Here is a 13,766-nt window from a genome sequence, read left to right as displayed (position 1 = left end):
GGAAAAATCCACCAAACTACACCTGCACTGTGGAGCCAAATTGTAAAAAATTGTGACTGCTTCCTGTTCGTGTCTGTCTACTATCCTGTTGCGTGAACCTCTTGGGAGTGGGCCGAAAAGAGGCTCCAGAAAACTCGCTCTCCCAGAATTCAATTCTAGGGCGGGAACGCCAAGGAACTGCTCAATAAGTTGAAAACCGGCAAAACGTTGCAGAAGCCAAGTCCCCTGTTTAAAACTATGCCTGCCCAGTGGGGCCCGACTGTGCAAAATTAAGCCAGGCCCCCTGTTTATGACATCAGGCTGGGAAAATCCACAAAACTATGTTTCCCAGAGGGGCCTGACTGTGGAAATTTGTGAGAGCTGCCTGTGTGTGTCTCTTCTATCCTGTTGCATGAACCTCTTGGGAATGGGCTGAAAAGAGTTTCCAGAAAACTCGCTCTCCCAGAGGCCAATTCTAGGGCGGGAACACCAAGGAACTGCTCCATAATGTGAAAACCGGCTATACTATGGAGAAGCCAGGTCTGCTGTCTGTGACGTCTAGCTGGGAAAATCCAGGAAACTACGCCTGCCCAGTGGGTTCGACTTTGAAAAATTAAGCCAGGTCCCCTGTTTCTGATGTCACACTGCGAAAATCCACAAAAATACGCCTGCCCAGTGGCCCAACTGTGAAAAATTGTGAGTGCTGCCTGTTAGTGTGTCTATTATACTATTGTGTGAACCTCTTGGGAGTGGGCCGAAAAGAGGCTCCAGAAAACTCGCTCTCCCAGAGGCCATTTCTAGGGCAGGAACGCCAAGGAACTGCTCCATGAAGTGAAAACCGGCTATACTGTGCATAAGCCAGGTCCCCTCTTTGTGATGTCAGGCTTGGAAAATTCACAAAACTAGGCCTGCCCAGTGGGGCCCGACTGTGAAAAATTAATCCTGGTCCCCTGTTTGTGACATCAGGCTGGAAAACTCCACAAAACTACACCTGCCCAGTGGGGCCCGACTGTGAAAAATTGTGAGTGCTGCCTGTGTGTGTCTGTCTACTATCCTAGTGAGTTAACCTCTTTGGAGTCGGTCAAAAAGAGTCTCCAGGAACCTCGCTCTCCCAGATGCCAATTCTAGGAAGGGAACACCAAGGAACTGCTCTGTTGGGGACTGTTTGGAATAATTAAAAAGCCCTCTCCCTAATCAAAATGGAGTCTCTGAAAGTCTTAGCCAAAGTGTTTATAAGCTGCATTTGGACTTTTAGCCCTTGGACCCAAAAGAAATAGAAATAGCCTAGAGCTAGGGAGTCACTAGGCTCCAAGATGTCCTTGTAAAGACAGGGGTCATAAGGCCCAAGTTGAGATTAGATTTTGTATTTTGTTGCTCAGAGATAATGTGAATCTCTTGACTGATGATAATCTTATTAACCTTGGAAAATCAAGATGTTCCCGTGGAAAGTTACAGCCACTCCTATTGCGCCTCGCCCCTACTCTCTCTGTTTTGCATTGTCTATAAAAGGTCTATTTTTTCCTTTATTAAATGGACTCCTGATCGGAACTCTTCGTCTCGAGTCTCTTTATTTCTTAGTCCCTCTTCTATTTCTGGCCGGATTCTTCTTCAAGAACTGCGAATTACTGACGTGGTCTCCAGCTTTACCTGCTTGTCGGGGTCCCTGGTGGACCACAAGTGGCGCCCAGTGCAAGGCTCAAAGAACGGGACACCCTGCCGAATGCAAAAGCGCTAGTCCCGGGAGCCTGTCCACAAGTCGCTGGTAAGTCCCTATTAAGGGCAGGGTGCAGGAAGGTTAGACTAAGTGATCACTAACATCGCTGTTCAATCATCCCAGAAATTGGGGACTATTGCCCCGGAAAAATGGGGGCTACTTTATCTAAAGAAGAGGTTTTTATTAAATATCTTAGGAAAGAGCTGGGTGAAAGAAACGTTAAATTGAAGAAAAAGAACCTAATTAAATTTTTTATATGTGTCCATGATATTTGCCCATGGTTTGTAGTCACTAGACCCCAAATAGTTACCAGTACTTGGAAACCAATTGGTGCTGAGATTTTGCAATATTATACCAAATATGGTAAAAAGAAAGATAGAAAGGTTATGCAATTCTATTGGACTATTCTTGGAAAAATTATTACGGGAGCAGAATTAGACTCTTCTGGGGAAAGCCCCGTTAACAAGGACATTGTTGAAAAGGCTGAAGCCATTGTAGAAATGGCTTCCTGCAGTCAATCTTGGGCCAGCAGCACCCCTCCCAAAACAGAAAGCCTTATAGATTTAGACTTGGAACCCTCCAAGGGCTTTTACCCCATAATTGCCAGTGCACCCACTAAGGAGGAGATTTTAGATACTGAAGATAATCTGTCCCTGCAGGATGAGGCCGCCTATTATGATCATGGCCGGTTTCCTCCCTGCGCCTCCCCCCCTCCGTATAGTGCAGACCGCCTGCCTAATTCACCCCAGGTTTTAGCACAGCAGACTGTCCCCTCTAGCTTCATAAAATGTAAGGCCAATCTAGAGGCACAATTAAGAGAACTTAAGGAGATAAAAAGTCTGGAGGAACAAATTGCCCAGCTTCAATCCTCTGATGACTTATATCAGTTCCCTGTATTTTTTAATCAACAGCCCGAGCGAGTTACCTTGCCTACCCCCTCCCTGCCCCCTCCCATACCCCGCTTGCCGGAGGATTGGGGCCGGTCCCAACAAAGGGGCATGGGTGCTCTGACTCACAGCCACACCCTAGGTAGAGCCCAGGCTGCCCAGAGGGCTCAGGCTTCAGCTAGGTCCCTTGAGGACATTCAGGAAGAGCCGCAACAAGTCCCTGATAACCCTGAACCTGCACCTTCAGTGGGCAACCACATGGCAGAGATTAGGAGATACCAACGTCTCCAACACAAACCTATAAAAACCCTTTTTCAAGCCATAAATACCTATGGCCATAATGCCCCCTACACCCTCTCTTGCCTTGAGGCAGTCCTAGATGGGGGAGAACTGTTACCTGCTGAATGGAAGGAAATTGCTAGCACGACCTTGCCACACTCCGACTATATACTTTGGGAGACGGATTTTTTGGCCCAATGCAGGCAACAGGTCAACCTGGGCGACGGAGGTTTTACCCTCCCAAATCAGATCTATGAACAGCTTACCAGCACGGAAACCTTTGCCTCCCTTAGAGAACAGCAACAGACGCTTTCCCCTGCTCGTTTGGCTCTGACCAATGCTGCTGCCCTCCGGGCTTGGAGAGCCATGCCTAAAAGTACACAGGCCACCATTCCGCTGGCTCAAACAGTGCAAGGTTCCCAGGAGCCCTACAATAACTTCATTAGCAGACTCCTGGAAACGATACAAAGGATTATGGGCTCTGCAAATAATAATAATCCCCTTTCAAGCAGCTTGCTTACGAAAATGCTAATGAAACCTGCAAAAATATTTTAAGAGGCAGCCTCCAAAGAAAAACCTTTTGGGCCCGGAGAGATAGCACAGCAGCGTTTGCCTTGCAAGCAGCCGATCCAGGACCAAAGGTGGTTGGTTTGAATCCCGGTGTCCCATATGGTCCCCCATGCCTGCCAAAAGCTATTTCTGACCAGACTGAGCCAGGTCAGCTTCTAAGCCATAAAACCTTGTGATATCTGCACTTTGCTGTTAAAACTTCTGGGTCTAATGCGCCCTTTACTCAGTACATTTTGCTTGGGCCAGCCCTAAGCCCAACTTTCAGTCTCCTTCCTGCTGGCCTCAGGGAACAGCCAGCTCAAGCCCTGCCACTTCCACTTTAAGCCTTCCAATTCACCTTGAAATACCCCAATCTTTGTTATTCAAAAGAAATTTGGAAAGTGGCATCTCTTGCATATTCTCAAAGCAATTAAATAAACCATGATTCCCATGGGTGCTTTTGCAACCCAATTTCCCCTCCTCGGTTGACATTCCCTCTAATTCCAATAAATTAGAAATTGATCTTAAAAGATTGCTTTTTTTCTCTATACCATTACACCCTGCTGACTGTAAAAATTTTACCTCTAGCCTCCCTGCTATTAACTGTGCTGGTCCCTCCCCGCATTATCAGTGGAAGTTTCTGCTTCACCTCGTCAGCCCTACACTTTGTCAAATATGTGTAGCACAGGTAATAAATTTTGTAAAAAATATTTTGAAAATAAACCTAATTATCCTATTCAACCTTAAAATAAAACAGCATATTAATTGGCTGATGCAAAATACAAATAATTGGCCTTTGGCATGTGCCTCCTTTAAGGAAAAAATTAATATTCATTATCCAGCAAATAAGTTTATACAGTTTTTCAAAAGATGCATGTGAAGAAAAAAAAAGTCGCAAGCCAGTGACAACAAGGTACCCCTTACCTCCAGGTCTTAAAAGTTCTCGTTTTGAATATAAAAACCTCAGATCAGCACAAACAGAAAGATAAAGTCCTGGCCCCACTCTAGGAAAAGGCCATATACCCCCAACTCACTCAAGGTCTATTTTTCTTTAAAATCCTAATAAGCTAGCCAATACCCACCTATTCCTTAGGGTAGGAATGCAGCCCTAAAATGTTTTTCTAATATAAAAACCACAGTTGGTAAAATTATAAGGTTTTAAATGTGTTCAAAAATGTTATAATAAGCCCTTTAATCTATGCAGAGGTAGTGTTTGTGGCAGAGTGGCGGGGGTAGAATTAAAAAGATTCAGGAACTGTTCATGTGAAATATATAGTAAGAATTATTGTCAGAATTTTGTTGCATCTCATAAGATGCCTCAAATAATTGTAAAGTTTGTGAATTAAATTATGTGGCATAGTGTGCCTTTTCTAAAAGCATTTGTGTAATTAAGTTTTGTGCATTGGGTGTTGTAACGTAATTATTAAAACATTGGAAATTAGAAAACCTTCTAAATTCAGGTTTGTAAGGGTTAAAAATTCTCTAGGGAGAAAAAGCAACAGGAAGATAACAGCAATAAACTCCCTTTTTTCATGCCTCAGAAATTTTAGAGCAAGGTCATAATTCTTTCACTTGTAATAACAGATTATTGGTAAAAGAAAAACCTTTTGGTGTTCTAAAATTTAAATGGACACACAAGTATTAAAATTTGAGTCTTCTATATTTCTATTAAAAATTTATTTTGATTTTTAAGGTATTAAAAATTATGTGGAAAATAATGTGATTAGCCTTTTTAAATAATATAGTTAATTTTACTGCACAGTAAACATCCAGGTGTGCTTTATAGTACTCTTGGTTTTAATTTTGTGCTACAGCAATGGTTGTTCTTTACCTTTGCATTACACCTATCCTTTTAAGTGTATTCAAAAGGTCAGCACATTATACAAATCTGTACATTTGTATCAAAGTAAAGAAATCTAGTATTGATGAAAAATATATATATTTAATTTTATGAGTAATATTATAAAAGCAAATTAACTAGTATCAAATATAATTTTGGTCTTAAGTTCTAGGTGTGAAAATGCATCAAATGTATTTAACTATATTTTATAATGTCTAAACATCTTGTTAATTTGGTATATAATTTTTACAAATTATTCACTTAAAGTCTTCAAAGTAGGAACAGTTGTTTGTTAAAAATTTTTAACACTTTATTGCAGCTGCCTTACTGTTTTCCTGTTAAACTAATTTAAAGAAAACCTATTCATTTACAGCAAATGATATCATACTTCAGAGTGGAGACTCCTTCTACAGTGCTCATTAACCATTTTACTTAACAAAAATTTTTTACTGCTTACATTTTACTTCATGTTTTAAACTTCAAATTAGGATTGTTTTAAAAATGTTTCGTGTAAAATCTAAACCTTAAAATTTATTTTCAGCAAAGTTCCACTCCAGCTACATTAAGTACTTCAAAAAAACTACAAGTTTTTCTACAAAAAAAATTTTTTTTACAAATATGCCGACTAAATATTTAAAAGCGCTTGTCAATTTTTCTAATGCGAGTTTTGATTCAATCCTTTTGTCTGTTCATGTGTGTGTTGTGATGAGTGAAAGTGCTACAATGTTGTTTAGTGTTGTTTTGTTTTGTCTGTTTATTTGTTATTTCTACATTTCATGACAAATACAATTTTTAAAGCCTTATCCATTTTTAAAATTTCAATTAATTTTTTTTCAACTTGGTTCTGTCTGGTCATCTAACAAACTGTAACAGCCTGCTAAAATCATGTGTTAAGCTAGCTTTGTCCTCACAGCATGGCAGAAAGTGTAGGGAATGGTAAACCCCAGATTTCTCAATGGCCATCGGGGATAACTTTTCCCTGGAGAATTTCTGGACTTTGCAATCACCCAGCTTTCCTGTTATGTATAAGTTAAGGCCTAAAGAATATGGATTTGTGGCTAAAAATAGCATCTAGCTTTTAGATAATAATTAAGTTTAAAAAAATCATTTAGATTCACTTTAAAAATTGAAAAATTGGCAATTGTTAATTATAAAAATTTTTTATGCTGAAGTCTGACAGAGGTCAGATAACATTCCGGTGGTATTAGAAAATAATTTGTGTAATGTAAATTGCTAGTGTCTTCTGCTTGTAAACCCAGGCCAGAAGACTAAGTAAATTCCTATTATTTATATAAAAAATTAAATTTATGAAATATTTTATTGTAAAAAAAAAGGGCCCCAAGTAACCATTTGCCTCCTGCCAAGCTGTTTCCTTATAGACCTCATCCTTCAAATGGTTAATGCATCTGCCCAAGCTCTCTCCATAACCCCTATGAACGCTGCTGGATTTGCTACTCACCGGTCCCACCATTCTATGAAGGCATTGCAGCCTTCGGAACTCCCCTCTACACCAATGACTCTGGTCTCCTTCACTGGTGCACAGCCTCAAAGACACGGACTTACAGTGAGATAAGTCGTGGGGTATGGACTCTGTCTTCTTGGCCCCCACATGATTCCTCCCGTTCCCTTGCTAGAAACCTGCAATCAAACATTTCATGTTCATGGACAAGCTCTTTTTCTTATTGCCCAAAATTTCACCTTTTTTGTTTGCTCCACTGGATTGACTCTTCATATTATTGTTGATGTTTTTCTTGCTCACCGTGATTATTGTGTTTTGGAAATTCTTATGCCCAAACTCACTGTTCGACCCGAATCGAACTTATTGCCTTACTCTGGTACCTCCCCTGGTCTCTCTCGTGCTAAACGCGAACCCGTAACAGCCATCACCCTGGCCATCCTTGTTGGACTTGGCGCCGCTGGTGCAGATACAGGTATTTATTCCCTCATCCGCACTGAGGGGTCTATAGGCTTTCTAACAAACACTGTTGTTAAGGATATAGAGGAGCTTAAAAAAGGGTCTCGATTATCTACAACAAACTGTTGGCTCCTTGGCTGAAATGGTATTGCAAAATCGTCGAGGCCTTGATCTTGCCTTTTTAAAGAAGGGGGGAATATGTGTTGCCTTAAAAGAAGAATGTTGCTTTTTTAAAGATAAGTTAGGCCTCGTTAAGGATAGCATAAAAAAGGTTGAAGAAAGTCTAGCTGAAACCAAGAAAACCTTGGACAGGGAGGAAAGCTGGTATGAAAATTAGTTCTCCACATCTACCTGGTTACCACCCTTCTATCCATGCTGCTTGGCCCATTCATTGAGTTCATGCTGCTCATTTCTTTTGGTCCATGGGCATTTCGCCGCCTAACTGGCTTTATAAAAACCCAGATTAATGAGGCTACAAAAAAATCTGTGGGCATTTACTACCAGCAGCTCCAGCCTCATGAGCCCCCTGTTGCTGATACTGCTGAGGCGAGGAGAGCGCCCCTGAAGAACTGGATTTTGAGGAACTGAAACGGCTCGCTAAGCGTAAGAAATCCTTCCTCACACGGCTGTGGAAATGCCTTTGACGGGATTAGCCTGGTGCCAGTAGTCAGGAGCACACCTCATTCTTTAACTTTGTGCAGGCTTTTAGGGGTACGGCACTCCAGCCTACATGCACTGATGCAAGAACTTTCTTTTTTTTTTTTTTTGGTTTTTGGGCCACACCCATTTGACGCTCAGGGGTTACTCCTGGCTATGTGCTCAGAAATCGCCCCTGGCTTGGGGGGACCATATGGGACGCCGGGGGATCGAACCGCGGTCCTTCCTTGGCTAGCGCTTCCTTACCTCCAGCGCCACCTACCCGGCCCCGCAAGAACTTTCTTGCGTGCTCCCTGAGCCGCTACTTTTGGGGTTCTGACACTGGGGGCCCACCAGACAGCCTAAGACAGGGTTTCCACCCATCTTTGAATTAATAAAAAAGGGGAAATTTGTTGGGGACTGTTTGGAATAATTAAAAAGCCCTCTCACTAATCAAAATGGAGACTCTGAAAGTCTTAGCCAAAGTGCTTACAAGCTGCATGTGGCCTTTTTGCCCTTAGACCCAAAAGAAATAGAAATAGCCTAGAGCTAGGGAGTCACTAGGCTCCAAGATGTCCTTGTAAAGACAGGGGTCATAAGGCCCAAGTTGAAATTAGATTTTGTATTTTTTTTTTTTGGTTTTTGGGCCACACCCGGTAACGCTCAGGGGTTACTCCTGGCTATGTGCTCAGAAGTTTGCTCCTGGCTTGGGGGACCATATGGGACACCGTGGGATTGAACCGCGGTCCGTCCAAGGTTAGCGCAGGCACCTTACCTTTAGCGCCACCGCCCGGCCCCATAGATTTTGTATTTTGATGCTCAAAGATAATGTGAATCTCTTGACTGATGATAATCTTATTAACCTTGGAAAATCAAGATGTTCCCGTGGAAAGTTACAGCCACTCCTATTGCGCCTCGCCCCTACTTTCTCTGTTTTGCATTGTCTATAAAAGGTCTATTTTTTCCTTTATTAAATGGACTCCTGATCGGAAACCTTTGTCTCGAGTCTCTTTATTTCCGAGTCCTTCTTCTATTTCAGGCCGGATTCTTCTTCGAGAACTGCGACTTACTGACGTGGTCCCCAGCTTTACCCGCTGGTCAGGGTCCCTGGTGGACCACACTGCTCCATAATGTGAAAACTAGAAATACGTTGCAGAAGCCAGGCCCCTGTTTATGACCTCAGGCTGGGAGAATCCACGAAACTAACTCTGTACAGTGGGACCCGAATGTGAAAAATTAAGCCAGGTCCCCTGTTTTTGATGTCAGGCAGGGAAAATCCATTAAACTATGCCTGCGCAGTGGGGCCCAACCGTGAAAAATTGTGAGTGCTGCCTGTTTGTGTGTCTACTATACTATTGTGTGAACCTCCTGGAAGTGGGCCGAAAAAAGGCTCCAGAAAACTCATTCTCCCAGAAGCCAATTTTAGAAGCAGAAACGCCAAGGAAATCTCCATAACATGAAAACTGGCTATACTTTGGAGAAGCCAGGTCCCCTGTTTGTGAAATCATGCTGGGAAAATCCACAAAACCATTCCTGCCCAGTGGGGCCGGGCTGTGTAATATTAAGCCAGGTCCCCTGTTTGTGATGTCTGGCTGGAAAAATTCACGAAATTACAACTATGCAGTGGGGCCTGACTGTGAAAAATTCAGCCAGGTCCCTTTTTGTGAAGTCAGGCAGAGAAAATCTACAAAACTACGCCTGCCAGTAGAGTCAGAATGAGAAAACTTAAGCCAGGTTACCTGTTTGTTACATCAGGCTGGGAAAATCCACTAAACTATGCCTGCCCAGTGAGGCCCGACTGTGAAAAATTAAGCCAGGTCCCCTGTTTGTGACGTCAGGCTGGGAAAATCCAGGAAACTATGCCTGCCCAGTGGGGCCTGACTGTAGAAAATTAAGCCAGGTCCCCTGTTTGTGATGGCAGGCTGGGAAAATCAACAAAACTATGTTTCCCAGAGGGGCCTGACTGTGAAAATTTGTAAGAGGTGCCTGTGTGTGTTTCTTCTATCCTGTTGAGTGAACCTCTTGGGAATGGGCTGAAAAGAGGCTCCAGAAAACTCGCTCTCCCAGAGGCTAATTCTAGGGTGGGAACACCAAGGAACTGCTCCATAACGTGAAAACGGAATATACTTTGCAGAAGCCAGGTCTGCTGTCTGTGACGTCTGGCTGGAAAATCCACAAAACTACGCCTGCACAGTGGGGCCCGACTGTGAAAAATTGTGAGTGCTGCCTATTTGTGTGTCTACTATCCTATTGTATGAACCTCTTGGAGTGGGCCGAAAAGAGGCTCTAGAAAACTCACTCTCCCAGAGACCAATTTTAGAAGCGGAAACGCCAAGGAACTCTCCGTACCGTGAAAACCGGCTATACTTTGCAGAAGCCAGGTCCCCTGTTTGTGACATCAGGCTGGGAAAATCCATGAAACTATTCCTGCCCAGGGGCGCCCGGCTGTGAAAAATTAAGCCAGGTCCCCTGTTTCTGACGTCAGGCTGGAAAAATACACCAAACTACACCTGCACTGTGGAGCCAAATTGTGAAAAATTGTGACTGCTTCCTGTTCGTGTCTGTCAACTATCCTGTTGCGTGAACCTCTTGGGAATGGGCTGAAAAGAGGCTCCAGAAAACTCGCTCTTCCAGAATTCAATTCTAGGGCGGGAATGCCAAGGGACTGCGCCATAACTTGAAAACAAGCAGTACGTTGCAGAAGCCAGGTCCCCTGTTTGAAACTATGCCTGCCCAGTGGGGCCCAACTGTGCAAAATTAAGCCAGGTCCCCTGTTTATGACATCATGCTGGGAAAATCCACAAAACCACGGCTTCCCTGTTGGGCCCGACTGTGAAAAATTGTGAGTGCTGCCTGTGTGTGTCTGTCTACTATCCTGTTGTGTGAAACTCTTGGGAGTAGGCCGAAAAGAGGCTCCAGAAAACTTGCTCTCCCAGAGGCCAATTTTAGGGCAGGAAAGCCAATGAACTGCTCCATAACGTGAAAACCTTCTATATTTTGCAGAAGCCTGTTCCCCTGTTTGTGACGTCAGGCTGAGAAAATCCACAAAACTATGCCTATCCAGTGGGGCCCGACTGTGCAAAATTTAGGCAGGTCCCCTGTTTGTGACGGCAGGCTGGGAAAAGCCACAAAACTATGTTTGCCATAGGGGCCTGACAGTGAAAACTTATGAGTGCTTCCTGTGTGGGTTTCTACTATCCTGTTGCGTGAACCTCTTGGAATGGACTGAAAAGAGGCTCCAGAAAACTCGCTCTTCCAGAGGCCAACTCTAGGGTGGGAACACCAAGGAACTGCTCCATAATGTGAAAACCGGCTACACTTTGAAGAAGCCAGGTCCGCTGTATGTGACGTCTCGCTGGGAAAATCCACGTAACTATGCCTGCCCAGTGGGTTCGACTTTGAAAAATTAAGCCAGGTCCCCTGTTTGTGACGTCAGGCTGGAAAAATACACCAAATTACACTTGCACTGTGGAGCCAAATTGTGAAAAATTGTGACTGATTCCTGTTCGTGTCTGTCTACTTACTATCCTATTGCGTGAACCTCTTGGGAGTGGGCCGAAAAGAGGCTCCAGAAAACTCGCTCTCCCAGAATTCAATTCTAGGGCAGAAACGCCAAGGAAATGTTCCATAACTTGAAAACAGGCAATATGTTGCAGAAGCCAGGTCCCCTGTTTGAAACTATGCCTGCCCAGTGGGGCGCAACTGTGCAAAATTAAGCCAGGTCCCCTGTTGATAACATCAGGCTGGGAAAATCCACAAAACTATGGCTTCCCAGTTGGGCCTGACTGTGAAAAATTGTGAGTTCTGCCTGTGTGTGTCTGTCTACTATCCTGTTGTGTGAACCTCTTGGGAGTGGGCCGAAAAGAGGCTCCAGAAAACTTGCTCTCCCAGAGGATATTTCTAGGGTAGGAACGCCAAGGAACTGCTTCATGAAGTGAAAACTGGCTATATTGTGAATAAGCCAGGTCCCCTCTTTGTGACATCAGGCTAGGAAAATCCACAAAACTACGCCTGCCCAGTGGGGCCCGACTGTGAAAAATTAATCCTGGTCCCCTGTTTGTGATATCAGGCTGGGAAAGTCCAAAACACTACGCCTGCCCAGTGGGGCCCAACTGTGAAAATTTGTGGGTGCTGCCTGTGTGCGTCTGTCTACTATCCTAGTGAGTTAACCTTTTTGGAGTGGGTCGAAAAGAGGCTCCAGGAACCTCACTCTCCCAGATGCCAATTCTAACAAGGGAACACCAAGGAACTACTCCATAATGTGAAAAGTGGAAATACGTTGCAGAAGCCAGGTCCCCTGTTTATGACCTCTGGCTGAGAAAATTCACGAAACTACCCCTGTACAGTGGGACCCGAATGTGAAAAATTAAGCCAGGTCCCCTTTTTGTGACGTCAAGGGGGGGAAATCCAAAAAACTACGCTTGTCCAGTAGGTTCGACTGTGAAAAATTAAGCCAGGTCCCATGATTTTTACGTCAGGCAGGGAAAATCCACAAAACTATGCCTGCCCAGTGTGTCCCAACTGTGAAAAGTTGTGAGTGCTGCCTGTTTGTGTTTCTACTATATTATTGTGTGAACCTCCTGGGAGTGGGCAGAAAAGAGGCTCCAGAAAACTCATTCTCCCAGAGGCCAATTTTAGAAGCAGAAATGCCAAGGATCTCTCCATAACGTGAAAACCGGCTATACTTTGCAGAAGCCAGGTCCCCTGTTTGTGACATCAGGCTGGGCAAATCCAAGTAACCATTCCTGCCCAGTGGGGTCTGGCTGTGAAATATTAAGCCAGGTCCCCTGATTGTGACGTCAGGCTGGAAAAATTCACGAAACTACACCTATGCAGTGGGGCCCGACTGTGAAAAATTAAGCCAGGTCCCCTGTTTGTGAAGTCAGGCTGGGAAAATCTACAATACTACGCCTGCAAAGTAGAGTAAGACTGAGAAAACTTAAGCCAGGTTACCTCTTTGTGACACCAGGCTGGGAAAATCCACAAAACTACGCCTGCCCAGTGAGGCCCGCCTGTAAAAAATTAAGCCAGGTCCCCTGTTTGTGACGTCAGGCTGGGAAAATCCACGAAACTATGCCTGCCCATTGGGGCCTGACTGTGCAAAATTAAGCCAGGTCCCCTGTTTGTGACGGCTGGCTGGGAAAATCCACAAAACTATGTTTCCCAGAGGGGCCTGACTGTGAAAACTTGTGAGAGCTGCCTGTGTGTGTTTCTTCTATCCTGTTGTGTGAACCTCTTGGGAATGGGCTGAAAAGAGGCTCCAGAAAACTCGCTCTCCCAGAAGCCAATTCTAGGGTGGGAACACCAAGGAACTGCTCCATAATGTGAAAACCGGCTATATTTGCAGAAGCCAGGTCCGCTGTCTGTGACCTCTGGCTGGGAAAATCCAGGAAACTACGCCTGCCAAGTAGGTTCCACTTTGAAAAATTAAGCCAGGTCCCCTGTTTCTGACGTCATACTGCGAAAATCCACAAAACTACGCCTGCCCAGTTGGGCCCAACTGTGAAAAATTGTGAGTGCTGCCTGTTTGTGTGTCTACTATACTATTGTGTGAAACTCTTGAGTGTGGGCCAAAAAGAGGCTCTAAAAAACTCACTCTCCCAGAATCCAATTTTAGAAGCTGAAACGCCAAGGAACTCTCCGTAACGTGAAAACTGGCTATACTTTGCATAAGCCAGGTCCCCTGTTTGTGACATCAGGTTGGGAAAATACACCAAACTGCACCTGCACTGTGGAGCCAAATTGTGAAAAATTGTGACTGCTTCCTGTTCGTGTCTGTCTACTATCCTGTTGCTTGAACCTCTTGGGAGTGGGCCGAAAAGAGGCTCCAGAAAACTCGCTCTCCCAGAATTCAATTCTAGGGCGGGAACGCCAAGGAACTGCTCCATAACTTGAAAACAGGCAATACGTTGCAGAAGCCAGGTCCCCTGTTTGAAACTATGCCTGCCCAGTGGGGCCCGACTGTGT

The 13,766-nt window shown here is 44.3% G+C and overlaps 1 non-coding gene across 1 annotated transcript; it reads left to right on the top strand.

Moving 5' to 3' along the window:
• Positions 1-5,162: 5,162 nt before the first annotated feature.
• On the top strand, positions 5,163-5,289 carry LOC125999713 (small nucleolar RNA SNORA22). The gene has a single exon (XR_007492192.1). It is a non-coding gene; the product is annotated as a small nucleolar RNA SNORA22 (small nucleolar RNA).
• Positions 5,290-13,766: the final 8,477 nt, after the last annotated feature.

The sequence above is a fragment of the Suncus etruscus genome, chromosome X, assembly GCF_024139225.1.
Source record: "Suncus etruscus isolate mSunEtr1 chromosome X, mSunEtr1.pri.cur, whole genome shotgun sequence".
Classification (NCBI taxonomy): domain Eukaryota; kingdom Metazoa; phylum Chordata; class Mammalia; order Eulipotyphla; family Soricidae; genus Suncus; species Suncus etruscus.
Note: the sequence above shows the minus strand (reverse complement) of the source record. Positions and strands in the feature narration are given on the sequence as shown.